The sequence below is a fragment of the Zonotrichia leucophrys genome, chromosome Z, assembly GCF_028769735.1.
Source record: "Zonotrichia leucophrys gambelii isolate GWCS_2022_RI chromosome Z, RI_Zleu_2.0, whole genome shotgun sequence".
In the NCBI taxonomy this organism is placed as follows: Eukaryota; Metazoa; Chordata; class Aves; order Passeriformes; family Passerellidae; genus Zonotrichia; species Zonotrichia leucophrys.
In genome coordinates this window covers 35,078,469-35,093,968 of record NC_088200.1, presented here as the reverse complement: position 1 = coordinate 35,093,968, position 15,500 = coordinate 35,078,469, and positions in this window count along the sequence as shown.

Genomic DNA, 15,500 nt, shown 5'->3' with positions numbered 1-15,500 from the left:
TAATGGGTTTAATCTAGAACCATGCCAAAATTTGAGCATGCTCCTTCTCTGCCTCTTCAGTCCAGAGATAAAAACCTAAGAATGAGTTTGGCTAGGCAAGAGGTCTGGAGTGAGACGGACAGCCATAACTTCCCACGCCAGGGGGTGGTCCATAAGGCATTGTGCCTTGGGAAGATGGAGTTACATGACCCAGCAGGATGTCCCACCAAGTAACTGCTATTGCCATTTGCTGGTGTTGCAATGATTGATCTATTTTGGAGAGTGCATTCCCTCTCCAGGATGTCACACCATTTTGTTGAAAATAAAGGTCACAACTATGCCCTCCTCTTCCATGCTCCTTGGGGAACTGGTGTGGCTGTGCAAGGTTCAGTGTGCCTGTGCTGGCTGTCACTGGAGCATGTCACAGGATGAAGCACAGCAGCTGTGTGTCCGAGCACAGCAACAGTTGCACGGATATCTAAAACAGGAAGTGCAGATTAACTTGTCCAGTTGAAACTACAGGGGGAATTTAGGAAGACAGAATGCAATCAGCCAGGACACTGAGGTTAACACAGTTAATCTTGTGGAAAGTGCAATGGGACCTTTAATAACTGCAACTGGTCAAGGCCTCAGTTTTATGTCTCATCCCAAAGATGGCACTTCCCAGTGTTTGGTGGTGCTGTTGTGGCTGGAAGAGGGGAATAGTGCCACCTACTGCAACAGCGTCATCTCTCATAACACCTGGACTTACCTGAAAAGTGTCACCAGCATTCTGAGTTGTCTGAAAAAATAGAGTGTTAATTGGAGTTTTTACTGGTTTTCATTTATAGGTGGTTTGTTCTTCCTTAGGACCCCTTTTGTCTATTAGCTATGAGGTCTGACCTTGGCAAGCAGAGTTGTTAGTTGGGGGATGGCCAAGCACAGTCCCTGAGGGCTAATGTTTTATCCCACCAGGCACAGGGATGGGAGCAACTGGTGCTCCTTTTGACCAAGTCCTGTCACTTTTGTTTGAGCTTCTTGACAGACAGCTCTTGAGTACTTCACAGGGCTAATTGTCATCGACTTAAGAAGCTTGTTAGATGTTTGCACAAAGGTTTTTATCCTTTCAACAATTAATCTTTGAACTACAGAGCTTAATAAGGCACTATGAACTTCACTGTGGTATTTTAACAAAGCACTGAGACTGCTGTATGTAGTTCAGGTTTATGAGCAATGACACAGGACTTTATTTAGCAGGAGGCAATCTATCCAGTGTAAATCAAATATCTCTAAGCCAGCCTCAGAACAGTGGTGGGCATAAATCAATGTGTTGTCAAGCAGGCCATATCTAGTCTTTAAGACATATGTCTTTAAGACTAGATATGTCTGTTCTGTATCTTTCTTTGATCCATGGGGCATACACACAGTTTTACTACAAAGAGCATTTCATGACCCCAGGTTTCTTCATAATCACTGTATTCCTGGAGTAGCTCTTTAAAGTAGGACTACCTTTAAAAGTCTGTAAATACATGCATATTTTCTGCTACCCGCTGGTAGTTCTGATATTCTACTCACACTGCACAAATGTTTTGATGTGAGGCATACTGAAGAAGGCTTAAAAGCAACAGGAACATTGTATATTTACTCTCCTAAGATGCAAAGATCATACAAGCTCTTGTGTGTGCACTATATAGTTGTTGCAGAGGTTAAAAAGTAGATGTGATTAAAAACAGAGATGGGATTCAAAAAATGAGAACCAAGGCTTGGTCCCACAAGGGCTTAAATATGCTCTCAATTCTGACAGAAAAACAGAGGACCTTGAGGAAGTTCATGTTATAAGATTGCATGTTTATATAGGGTGTGAACAACAGAGAAGAAACTAAAATAGGTGACTGAATGCAGGTTTACATCCTGGGGGTTAATCAAGCACAGGGCAGAGAGGAAAGTACCTAATACTCCAGAGATGAAATGGTTTCATGAGAGCCACACCCCCGAAGTTGCCTTTTTAGAAAGTGTAATAGGACTTTTTCAGTTTCATAAAGTATCTTGATAACTGGAAAGTGCCAGTTAATGGTACAATGTTCCAACTATGAATTTTACAAAGATTAATCTACCCCTTTAGGATCCAAAGGAGCCAATCAAAAGCTGCCCAGTCTTCGATGTTTTACAGTCTCTGTGGGCAAAAAGCTCAGCTGAAACTACCATTCAACATCCTAAACTGTCATCTTCATCTTCTTCTAGCATAAAAATACATATTTTTCCCCATAATAAAGATTTTTTATAATAGCAATAAAGTAACTCTAGAGAACATGGTTGTCTTGAGATAGCTTAACTGTGTGTGGTACCTCATAACACCCTGGGGACCCAGCCACCTCATAATAATCTCTTTCTTTACCATGCCTTGCTTAATTAGGGAGTGAAGCCAAAAGGTCAATGCAGGATAAAAATGTAAATCTCAAAGTTTTCTTGTGGACCCTAACTCCATATCGTAAAATATATATAGCGTGCTCATCACAAAGCTTAGTGCATTAGCAGATAGAAAGAGTAACGTTTTATGTTCTCAACATTTTAGTGTTTTAGTGAGACAACAAATAAAAGGCTTATGTTCTTTGGTATAAAATTATGTCTTTCTTCTGCAACAGATAATTACTAAGTTATTAATTTATTCTCTATGTACGAAATCTTCTTTAGCCTTGTACTTGTCTTTTACAAATATGACATAAGATAAATATAATAGTTTTAGAGTATTTGGGTGTACCCAGGATTTCCTTTATTTTACTTGCATATACCAAACACTGTGCATGCCACTCAGGAGACCCACGATATGGTACTACAATCTTCTCATTCCAGTTCTCCAATGAAAGCAAACATAATTTCATTTCCAGATCTTATTACTACGTTTGAGTATTGATGTCAATACTCAATAAACAACATGCTTTGGCTATTTATCTTCTTGGTTCTTTCATTGTTTGCTGTTCTCTTTTCCAGTTGCCTTCTGATGATAAAAATATGCCTGCATTCAAACTGTATGTATTTCTGACACTGTTAAACATATGTTTAAACTCCAATCTCAGTCCTTAACCTGTTTTATCATGAGTGATGGTTGCAAACCAGTAAATATTTATTTAGCTTTGGGTTACAGAGATTTCAGATTTCATTTATGGATTCAATAATTATGCAACAGTGCAAATCTGTTAGAGATACAATTATGTGTATTTTTCCTTCTCTGATTCTAGGTAGATAAGTGGATAAGGCATATATCGCCCTGACAGATGTTTGACAGGCTGATCTGGATTTAGATAAGATGGACAATTTAAGAAATGTGATAATTTTGCCTCTCAGATCTTAATTCCCCCTTGTCTTTAAAATAACAACACTATTCTAACAAAGAATATTTGCTATCAGAATTGCAGGTAAATGATTTTTCTGGATATTCCGTTGCGAAGCATTTCTTATTTTCATTTTTTATTGCATTGTTGCTGTGAATGACACTCTGTCTGTACCAGAACCCAGAAGACTTCTCATTAGGCAGCATACTGAAATACGTAGCTGTTTTACAGATTGGCTCTAAAATAAGAGAATGTACTTTCCCTTTCGGTTCGGTTACCTATTAAAGAATAAACAGCTACCTTTACAAATTTTGTATAGGTTTTCCTGACAGAGCCAAAGGTAAATAAAGGTAGTACTCTGTCTGGATGTTTATATGCTTGTTTCATCTATTATTCAGATACATCACTTACATAATATTTTCCATAATGAGTTGTGGTTGAGATGTTTGCACACCACTCTTGTATGAGTCAAAGAAGGCAGCTCAAGAATCTGCTTCCCAAGTACTGGTTGCCTTATGCTGTCCAGTCTAAGGTTCCTTCAGTTCAAGATCTTTAGATCCTTCAAAATCAGATTCCTATTTTTATCCACAAGCACAGGAGACTGCAACAACATAAGCACACCTAACGGACCTCAGCTCTGAACTGAAGGAGGACACGTTTTGTTCCATCACACTGTCTCCATTTCCATTCTGAGTCTTCTCTGAATTGCTATGCAGTGCGATAATTGTTTCTTACAGAGTGGGCAACTGCTGCACCAGAAACTGAAATGGTTCTTGAAATAGCTTGGAAGAGGCCACCCCTCCTTGTTGCCTGCTGCAGGGCTGGTAGCAGCAGAGAAGGCTAGCACTTGCCTGCTGGAAGCCTGGAACCTCTCCAGACTCTCTGGAACTCTCTATTCAATCCACAGAGTATTTCAGCCCTTGCCTGCAGTTTTAACACTGAAAAAATTTTAAAGTGTGTATTGTGTACCTTCCATTCTGCTGGGTTTGTGTTCTGATGTGCTGACAAGCAGAAATATTCTAGTAATGCTAGGGAGAGGTTAAGAATGTTATCTATAATTAAAAGAAGGTAGAAGAGAGGTGGAAGGAAGATTTTTTTTTCTTTTCTCCAAACAGAAAAGACAGTAATGGTGCTGGAAAAGTAAAGCATCTAAACATTTAACACAAAACTCCTCAAGCCACTTTGAACACATACACACGACCACACCCACTTACCCACTCATACACACCCATATGCACTTTTTGAAATAATCTTTTAATAAGGTGTGAATGTTCACCTGGATTCCAGCTCAGGGCAAATGGTTCCAGAAGTTGTCAGGATGTTAGACCATTAAATTATTTTCCTGTCATTTTATCCTCATCTCTTGTTTTAGAAAGAACAAATACATCCAATAACATTGTTAAGCAGGAAAAATTAAAAGAGTAATGCCATATCAACACCAACATGCCTCTTCCCACACTCTGTTTTCTGCTGTTAAAAAATGCTTTCTAAGTGGATGAAAATGTAATAGAAGTTGTTTCTTGTGCATTTTTTGCTTACCTATACAAGATGAAGGAAGCCTGGAATATTAGGGCAATACTGATGCATGCATGATCCAATACTTATGACAGCATTTACCCTTATGGTAGACTTCACAGTTTTGGTACCTGTTGACAAGATCTGTGCCTCAAGTTTGCCCTATTGTCCCTCAAGATGAGCAAAACTGAGTAATCCTAGAGATTCAATGCATCTCCAAAAGAGAACAAGACCCTGGCACTGCTGTATTTGTTCTCTCCTTTTCAAGGGACACACCTTTGGATTCACACCATTTTCTTCACAACCCAAAGTATAAAGCCCATCATTTAGGTCCTGCAACATGACTGGTCATATTCCTAACTCCAGTCAGCACTGGCTTGTTAAACACTGTTTTTCAGAAGTTAGTATCTATTCGTTGTAGCTAAGAAATTACAATTAATTCTGTTAATTACTATTACTATTCGGTGCAGCTAAGAAATTAGGATTCCAGTTGCATTTCATGGACGATGGGAATGGTGTCTCTTGGCTAATTAAAATCCTTTTTTGTAATGCAGAGCAGAAGATGCAAATAGGCCTCGGATTTGATTTGAAGGCCACTGATTTCTTGTGAGAGGATCTGATAGGGAGCTGTTTTATGTTTAGTAGCATGTTCATCATGTTAAGGAGATGAATTGTGTAAAACTTGCTTAAATAACATGTGCACACTTGGGGTACCTATGTGTATGAGGACAAAGAGCCAAAAGAAAGTGAAAATATCCTATTAAAACTCATTTAAGAACAGCTTTAGCTTCTTTGTGAAGTGTAGGGCCTCATTAAAGCCACCATTCCTGGAATCTAGGCAAAACACTCTGCACAATTCAACTGTTGTTTCTACAACTAATTATTTTTATTTTCTAATATATGCCTTGTGCCATGAGCAAAGAGCAGATTTTTTCCCCCATTCCATTTAGCACAGCTTCAAATGCTTACAATAAAGGTGAGTGCATTTTACTGCTCTTTGGCTTCAGCTATTTTTGTTCTATAACAAAACCAATTAGACTGGTGTAGTCCCAATTTTTTCCCCTCATTTCCAGCTGCTGAACCTGGATCTCTCTCAAAAGTACTTTCTTCCTTAGCCACAATATTTTTTAAATGTCATCATCTACTGATTGTTGTTCGGTTTAAATAAAAGAGATGAGAAAGCAATGGAACAGGCAGCTTCAGAACAAAAATTGGAACATGAAGAGACACTTCAAGTCTTTGCTTTTCTACTGATGAGGCAATCTCTATTTATGAAAAATAAATTAATTCCCTGCTTATGTTTGCTGTTTTCCTAGTTATATGCATTTTCACCATTAATTAATGGAGAGATGAGAGACGGCAGAACAACAAGCCCTATGCAACATGAATGGATGCTTGGGCTGACTGAATAGCTATTCTCCTTCAAGCATTGTTTTAGGTGGTGGCTGCATCAAGGATAAGACTCTTTCTCCCTTTTTGTGGTGCATCCTGAGCAGCCGCTAGAGACCAAGCCATGCATCTGAATAAAAGGTAGGAATCTTACCAACAGGCAAAAAGGCCAAACATTAGTATGGCAGATAATATAATGTTCTGTATGGAAAAAGACGACCACTCCTTGGTTTGCTTATTAAAAAAAAAATTCTCTACAAAAACTGTGGGACAGAGGCAAGTTCTTTCTAGCTGTCCAGCTCCAGCGCGTGTTTAGTGCAAACAGATATGTTTGACTACTGGCTTGTCTTGAAATTCTTTCTCTATAGTGCTTTTGTCTAGTTTAGATGTCAAAGTGTAAACAATGTCTTTTTCTTGTGTTAAAATAGTAAGGGACCAGAGGGAGAGCACTTAACCTTTTACCACCTGTGTCCGTGTTGCATGCTAGTCACTTGCTACAGTATTAAACTATTTTTGGTAGGTACCAAGCAAACTTCATCCCTTTGTTTAAGATCTGGCTAAAAGGAGTAGGAAGCTACAGCACCTTCAGATTTCCTGAGAAAACAGCATGCAATAACTGGAGAAGGGAAGATCCTCCATATTGCTGTATTCATGCTTTACATGCTAAAGTCCTGTTAGGTTTTGAAAAAAGTTCCGCATAATGCCTAATACACAACACATTCTTAGGAATGACAAGAGTATATCTAAAAACCTAATATTAGCAACCATAGCAATCTACCATAGCAGTAATATGAAGTACAAGCAGCTAGAGATAGTTCCTTGAAATTGTGAGACTCCTTTAATCCCCATAAGCTTGTCACAGAGCTATGTAATAAAGCTAAGTCATGTGAATTTGTAGTTAAAAGATGAACCAATTAGAGACTGAATAATTTGTGATATAACTGATAATAGGTCAAAGCAAGGTTATTGCAGGAAATGGACTTGACTTTGGAAAGAACATTGGATATTTGCAGGGCTAGCAAAAACAACTTCTCAAATTAAAGTGTTAGTAAGCGGTGAAAGAACAGAAGTGCATCTCATTAAAAACAAATATCAGGGTATATTAGGGTATACAATCCAAATAAAGGACTACAGTCAATGAAACAAAACCAATACAATGAGGAGGGCAACATTCCATGTATGATTTGAAAGAAATAATGCTTAGTTTTCATTACAATGTAGACTTTTCTTTTTAAAAGGAAAGATGTTTATCTATGTTTGGTTTTTAAATAATGCAAAAATCATACCAAAAAATCCTATCAAATTATCTACAGCACGATAAGAGCAATCTCTGCTGCTGGGCTTCCAGATGAAGTCTTCCTCATGACAAGACTGTGTTGACAAGTCTATCTCCAGTTTACTTCTCAAGAATTAAACGGCAAGGCACCTAGATGAGTTTGACAAGAGATATATGTATACACCCAAAAAAGTGGACCTTCACCTTCTTACGGAGACTGTTGCTTTGCTTTCTGTTGAAAAACCCACCATCCCTAATGCCTACCCCTGGCTGAACATTTTACACCCAGCTCCAGACAACCACACCACTCCTGCTCATGTAACACAAGGGAGGTATAATGCAAAAGGAGGCAGTAGAACATGTATAAGGCACGATAGTTTATCTTTAAAATTCCACAAAAGCATTAAAATCCCCCTTAAATACAGACATATACATCCAAATATGTCAAAGTCACACTTCTTGACTGTAAATAAAAATGGAGAAACCATCTTTTCTCACCCCTAGGCCTGTGAGAAATATGTTTTCATATGGGAAATACAGAGACTATGACATATGTCACAAAAATCTAAATAACACATACTGGTTTTCTTCTGATTTGTCTAGTGACCAATTTGAAAATTTTTCTAGCTTTTCCATAATTCCTAAAGCTGCCTATTTCTTTGCTGTGTTTGGATTCTGTGCAAATAGTGATATCACCTCAGTCTCTTTGGGTCATCCATACGTGTACTAGCATGAATGGAATTCCTGTGAAAACATAAAGAAAACATATGAATTTAGAGTGGGTGTGCAGGAGCAGGAGAAAAAGCAGGAGCTTCCAGCCAAAATTTATTGGGTTTGCGTGGCAAGCTTTTGGTAGTGTAGGGTTACTTGGGTGGCTTCTGTGAGAAACTGCTAGAGCCTTCACCCATGTCCAAAAGAGCCAGAGCCAGCATGGAAGTGGGTAAAAATCTGCCCAAGAGAAACTGCAGCCTCAGTGAGGAGTGAGATTATGTGAGAGGAACTACCCTGCAGACACAAAGTCAGAGAAGGAGGGTCAGGAGATTATCCAGGCATCAAAGCTGAGATTTCCCCACAGCCCCTGGTGCAGACCATGGAGAGGCAGATGTGTCCCTGCAGCCCCTGGAGGACCATGGTGGAGCAGAGATCCACCTGCAGCCCCTGGAAGACCTCAGGCAGGTTTCTGAGGCAGGTCAATGTCTTGGAAGGAGATTGTGACCCCATTGGAAGCCTACGCTGGAGGAGGTTTGCTAGCAGAATTTGTGATTCCATGGGCACCCACACTGGAGCAGCCTATTCCTGAAGAATTGTATCCCATGGAAGGGACCTGCACTGGAGCAGTTCATGAAGAACTGCAGAACATGGGAAGGACCTACACTAGAGAAGTATGTGAAGGAACATCTCCCATGGGAGTCATCCAACACTGGAGTAGGGGAAGAGTGAGAAGAGAAAGAAGTGACAAAATGTGTTAAACTCACCACAACCCCCATTTTGCAGTTCCCTGTGCTGGTGCTGGGAGGAGAAAGAGAAAAAAGGCAATGAAGATGAACCCAGAAGAAGGGGGGATGGAGGAAGTTTTTTTTAAGATTTGATTTTATTTTTTACTGCGTCATTATCCTACTCTGATTTGCTTGGCAATAAATTAATTTCCCCATCAAACCAGTTTTCCCCATGACAGTGGGTGATCTCTCCCTGTCCTTATCTCAACCCATGAGCCTTTTGTTATATTGTGTATCATCTGCCAGATGAGGAGGGGGGTGACAGTGCTGCTTTGTGGAAAGTTGGTGTCAACTCACCACATAAACCCATTAATTAATTGCAGATGAAATGAAGAACCAAAGGGAAAGAAACTTTCCCTTTAAAGCAACTTTCACTACAAAGTATGTGAAAAGAAAAGAAAGGACAAATTTTTGATTAATACAACCATACCACCCCCTTAAAAGGGGATGCAGCACACTACCAGTATTGCAGCACATTACCAGTCTCACCAGTGCTCACTATAGTTTTTACTTTCAGATGCAGGGAAGAAGCCAAACAGTGAGGATGTTGGAAGCATTGCAGCGGCACTAGTTTTGTCTTTCCCTTTCCTTTGTGTTCTGTAAGTTGGTCCGAGGAGTTGCTTCCAGAAGTGGAGCCGTGAAGTGAGACTTCCTGGAAAACTCTGCTTACAGCCGTTAGAACTCCAGAAGGGGAAAAAAAAGGGTAAGAAAAGATGAATGGATGTGCTCTAAATATGATTAAATTGAAGGCAAAAATTAAATCCTTGAGGAAAATACTCTATTAAAAACCAGCAACATTTAAGGGTCACTGGAAATTCAGCCAGAAAATTTCTTCATGTTTAAAAGAAGTATTTTGAAAAAGGCAATGTCAGTGATGCTATCTGTCTGATTCTTTAAAAAAAGAACAGATTTTTACTTATTTTTTCCATCCAACACATCAAATACAGGGCTTGGTAAATAAACTGCAACATTTTGAATGGAAAAATGCATAGAAAAGCTGAAGCAATAAAAGTGGGTGCCAAGCTATGAAGAAATGCTTCGATCATAGGGCTTTAAGAAAGAAAGGTAGCTTAGATATGCCATCAAGAGAGATATGATGGAATGCAGTAAGAGTAAACAGGTGAATTAAGAAATTTAGCAGTAGAGACAGTGTTATGTTACTTTTTAATTGTAGAAAGATTTTATGCCTCCTGAGAAGTACATATTTCTGACAAGCAAAATAGGCAGATATTTTGCTTTAGGGAACCAGTGCAGAATATGTTCCTTCTCTGGAAAGGCAGGAGCCAGCAGCATTTAGTGGTACAAAAACCAGTCAGTGTGATGTGTATTACTTAGTAGCAATAATCTGAGTATTGGAACGAACATAATCTTAATTCATAATTTATGCAACTCCACATCTTCATATTTATGTGTTTGACCACTTCACAGACCAAAGAAAAAGAAAGGCAGACACCTGGCCAGGAGAGGAGAGCTCAGAAAAGAGCAAAGTAGAAGGCAACTGAACAAACTTTTTTTGTTCCCTAGTGATATAGTCCCAGTATATAAACTTAATCAAGGAGTTTGTAGGATGAAAGATCAACTAGATTTGAAATAATCCTTACACATTCACAGGGAAAAAAAAAAAAGGGCTGGAAATTATCTTGTCTGTGTCCTAAAGCTGTACTGTATGTCATACTGACAGATTCTTTATTTAACTTGTAATGATTTCTAGTTCTGGAACTTCCACAACCTCTCCAGCCAGCCTGTTCTGTGACTGCACTGTCCCCAGTGTCAGATAATTTTCCTGTGCCTAAACCTAGCCTGGCTACTTTACTTTCTATTCATCATGGACATGGGGAACACACCATTCTATGATCTTCCCAAGGGTCTTTTAGGCTTTGCAATAACAGTTTTCATGTTACATAAAGGCTGTTACACTATCCTCAACAAAGGAGTGGTATAACCTATGTATCAAAAAGCTGTTTACACAGGAAAAATTATATCTTCTCTGAAGAATAAAGTGTACAAGCCTGGTGAGTTAAAAAACTACATATTGATTATGAAATTGTCCTCTTGCTCATGGTGCATGTTTGTATGTGCACAGATCTGCTCTGCAGATGACAAATCCAGACCTGTCCATTGGATGTCATCTACAGAATTTCTAGGTTGCATTGCCAAAGATCAAATTTACCTCTGATTTATTCAAATCCAAAGAAAACAAATTATGGTCGACTTCTGATCTCCACTGAATTCGTAGGAGGGCTAAGAAATAAAGAAGAATATGGACAGCTCTTTAACAACTCAAGGTGTTAGAAATGCAGGAGCCACAATCTCACCTCAAGCAGGAAAAGTCTGCTTGAGATAATGACATTCCAGCCCAAGCTTACAATCAGATGACTGTTGCTATCTGCAAGCCATTGGGTACAGCTGGATATAGGCACATCCATCTCATTTGTTTCAGCTTTTGTGTGTCCAACTGAAATAGGCCAAGGATTTGCTCCTCAGTGGACCATGAATTGAACTGAGAAAGTCAGGTGCTGTCTATAGTTTCCAGTAATGTATGATGGATTTAAAATTACTCATTATTTCTGAAAATGTACCCCATAAACTTTTTCTATGGAAGTCTCTTCTCCATTTGTAAGTTCTACCTCCCAGTGCAAGATTAGATGTGTATCTGTCACATCTTCCAAATTACTTTAAAAATTGACTTAGTTTTTAAAGCAGGACAGTAATCAATTCCTCCAGAATAGAATTTAATGTTTTTCTTAACTTGTTTCTGTTGCCCCTGATATGTACCTTGGGCAAGATGCTGTTTTAGGATGGCTGCCACATAAAATTTTTCTCCACTAATTTTCAAGATTTTGCTTTCTAGAGCACAATTTTTGATATATCAGTTTTGAAAATTTTCTGCTTTTTTCTGAGTGAGCTACTTGTCCCCTAATTTTGTTTGGATCTTGCTTGTGGCTGTGATTGGTCTTTGGGTGTTTGCAAATGGAAACAAAGGCAAAGACTTTTTTTCCTTTTTTTTTTATTTGGGCTGAAAGCAGCCTGATAAAATGCAGTTTCTGCAATTTGTTGAACTATTAAACTAAACAGAAAGGATTAATCACTTTAAACAAGAGAACTTATAGGTTTCTTCTCTTGGTCTCACTCAACTTTAACTGCCCTCTTTGAATGAATGCCCAAAGACAATTATTATTTATATCACAGCAACACCTAGAGGTTCCTACTGAAATCAGAGTGCTCTGCACAAAGTATAGAAAAGTGAAACTCAACCTGTATTCTTCAATCCAAGCTGGTCAGCAAAAGAAAGAAGGGCAGGGGGAGCACTAGGAGCCAAGACAGAAGAATGCACCTATGCTCACAAAGATCATCATACTGAGATGCACCTTCAGCATCTAAGTGGCAACCCATCATGCCACTTGTTTCACCATCGTGCTCCTAGAGATCATAGCCAAAACCAGATGGATACCACAATTGCACTTATTCCAGGACCCAAGCTTCTGGGAGCAGAGTGCTGGGATAATCCCCACAGGCACCAGCGGAAGAAAAGGACCCTTTAGGGCAAACACATCCAAGACCAGCCATATCTACACCACAGTTGGATTTCTGAGTCTAGAGCAGTGCTGGGAGGAGTGTGAGGAATGACATAATGAGGAAGCAGTGGTTTTGATTATCAAAACGTTTTGTAACAGCTCTGCTTCTAATATGTAGTTTTGGAACTAACGATTTATGAATGACAAAGGAAAAATCTCTGGGCTCACTTTCTCCAGCTCCTGGGGTTAAACAGGGATACAAAATGTCCCAGGGTTTGGAAATCACCCAGCAATGTACATTCATTATTAACTCCAGGCTTTAATTGGAGCTTTAGTGGAGAGAGCTTTAGTTTTGAGATTAAACTACTGGTTGGAGAAGACAAGAGCAGACAAAAACAAGGGGTACCACATACAACCTGCAGGCTGAATGTGTAATGAGAATGATTTGGAAATACTGCAAAGAGCAAACTGATCCTGGTGGTAGTGTCAATAGCCTCCCCTGTGAGCACTAATTATATTATTACAGAAACAGACTAACACAAAACTAAAGCACAAAAACATACATTTAAGATCTGGCCAGATGCCAGTGTGTTCAAGGTACATTCTTCATAGCAGCACTATGATATTTTGTTGTTTGTTTTGCTGGACTGCTCAGGAGCACTAATGGTCAACTTGTGTTCTGCTGCGGTCCATACATGAAAATACAGAGGGCAAACACACCAGCTGCCTCCAAAGAGATCACAAGGTACCTGCAAGCTCAAAGGGGTTCTGGCAGCCTAAGATGATGTACCCCAGTGAGATGGTCATTTGTCTCCACGTATCCATGGTCTGGCTGTTTTCAAAGCGCAGAATCTTGAAAAAAGGTTTTGAGGGAGACAGCATTACTCCAATGGTGTTTTCAGTAATATTGTCATTAAGGTGGTGTATGGATTTTTTAGTCATTTCTCCTTTTGCCTGTAATCCTCTTATTTCATACCTACTAGACGGAACGTTCCAAACCAAACATATTGCAATGTATTGTAGTGAAAGAGGTCACTCAGACAAGCATCAACAGCTGCTTGTGAGAAAACAAGGACATTACAAACAATATATCAGCCCCTTGCTGATGCTTTAAGTTTAAATAAATAGCATCTTCCATTTCCTGTATTGTAAATAGCAAGTGTTTGGTAATGGTACTTAAGCAATTCACAAAACAGGGAGGAAGGGGAAGAACATCCACTTTATTTTTGGTGGGTCAGATGATGCTGGAGAATATGTTTGTGCATGTGAGGGGAATGGGGGGGCATGGGGCCAGAGCCACATGGAGGGGATTTGTATGCAATGGGAATAAATCTGTGGAAACGTGTAAGTGGAGCTGCAGAAGGAAATCTGCAGCCGCCTGAGCCAGGCAGTTGAATGGCAGAGAGGATGGAGGCTATTTGAATACTGATGTGGCCCTCACTTTCTTCCATTTCCATTAATGACATGCTCATCAAGGGCAAACAATGGGACCGGCTGCCTGCGCCTGTCACACTGTGTGGGTGCTGGGAATGCCAGGCTGTCATCCCGGGGCTGCATTTAGAGACCTGCACGCTAATAAGAAGTGCTCTCTGCCGTCAATGCAGACAGGTGCTTCCGAGGCTGGGACATGCTCCATTCCCTTCTCCTGAAACCCTCCTCTCCCAGCCCCCTGACAGACACCATGAAATGCACAAATTAACAGCCCCATCATGTTGGGCTGCTGCTGCCTGCGGTGAAAGCAGAAAATCAAGTTGTCACCCAGGGTGCAGTGATAAAGCCACAGCCTCATTTCTCTGTTGGTGCCCTATAATAGCAAATGCCAGACAGCTGGATGGATTGGGAGGTTTTAGATTAGGGTCCTGATGCACTTTGGCCACTGAATTAGCAGTTCCTGTTTTCATGCAGATTATTTGTGTGCAAAGCAAACATCTGGAGAAAGCAAAGGCTCAAGGATCAGATATTTGATGCTTCTTTCCCCTAATGAAGCAGAAATAACAGAAATTCTACAGTGCCTTTGAAAAAAAATTCATCTCCCCCATCAATGAAAAAGGAAAATCCTTCCTGGATTTGCCTTTAGAGACCTTCACAGCAAATGCTCTAGGCTATGTTTGCAAACATTTGTGCACAGACAAACTGAACAAGAATCTCAAACCTAGATGTGTGCAGAATTTTACAATGAGAGTGGTTGAGGAAAAGTCACAGCAGGTGTCTCTGGGAAGGAAAAGGAAGCGTGAACACTCAGAAGTCATTTTATTTCCATAGTGCAGCAAGCCCCTTTTCCAGCAGGTTCTTCCCACAGCTACCTAAGATCCACTGCAATGAGAGGATTGGGCCATTTTCACATGAATGGCTCAGCCAGAGCTGAGAATTCACATCCACAGCTCAGAATCCAAAGTGGGGCCAGAGCCAGCCTGAAACTCCAGTTGTCTCCTCTCAAAGGCAGGTACCTGAACTTCCGAATAAAAAACAAATCCAAAATGGAAGCAAAGAGAGCCATTGACAGGGAAAGTGATGATGGACAGAGACTGGTCTCACAGACATTTGCCCCACAGCAGGTACTGCACCAGTGATAAGGAACAGAGGGGCCTGAGCCCTTCAGACTCCATGGAGTTTAATGACATAACGGCCTGAGAACTTCAACATAAAACAGGAAGAGCAACTAACGAAACTTACAACATAAAACCCCCCTCCTGTCATTTTTATAGTAATAGTAAAACACTTTATTGAATTTATGAGCTACATAATGACTATGAAGAATGTAGCTTGAATTAGAACCAACTCAGAAGTATAATATCAACTATAAACCCTTTTCTATTACCCCATCTCTTTATCATCATCCTATCTGGCTCTTTTTAAACCAAGGAATATTGCTTTCTTCAAAATTTAGTCGGAGATCCATCTCTTAACTTCTCAATAAATCAGGAAAACCCCAAGCATCTGTAACAGACACAGAGCCAAAAAATCAAGGCATGTCCCAAGTACAGGTTTTATAGCTAGAGTTAAGATATTATTGAAAAACTAA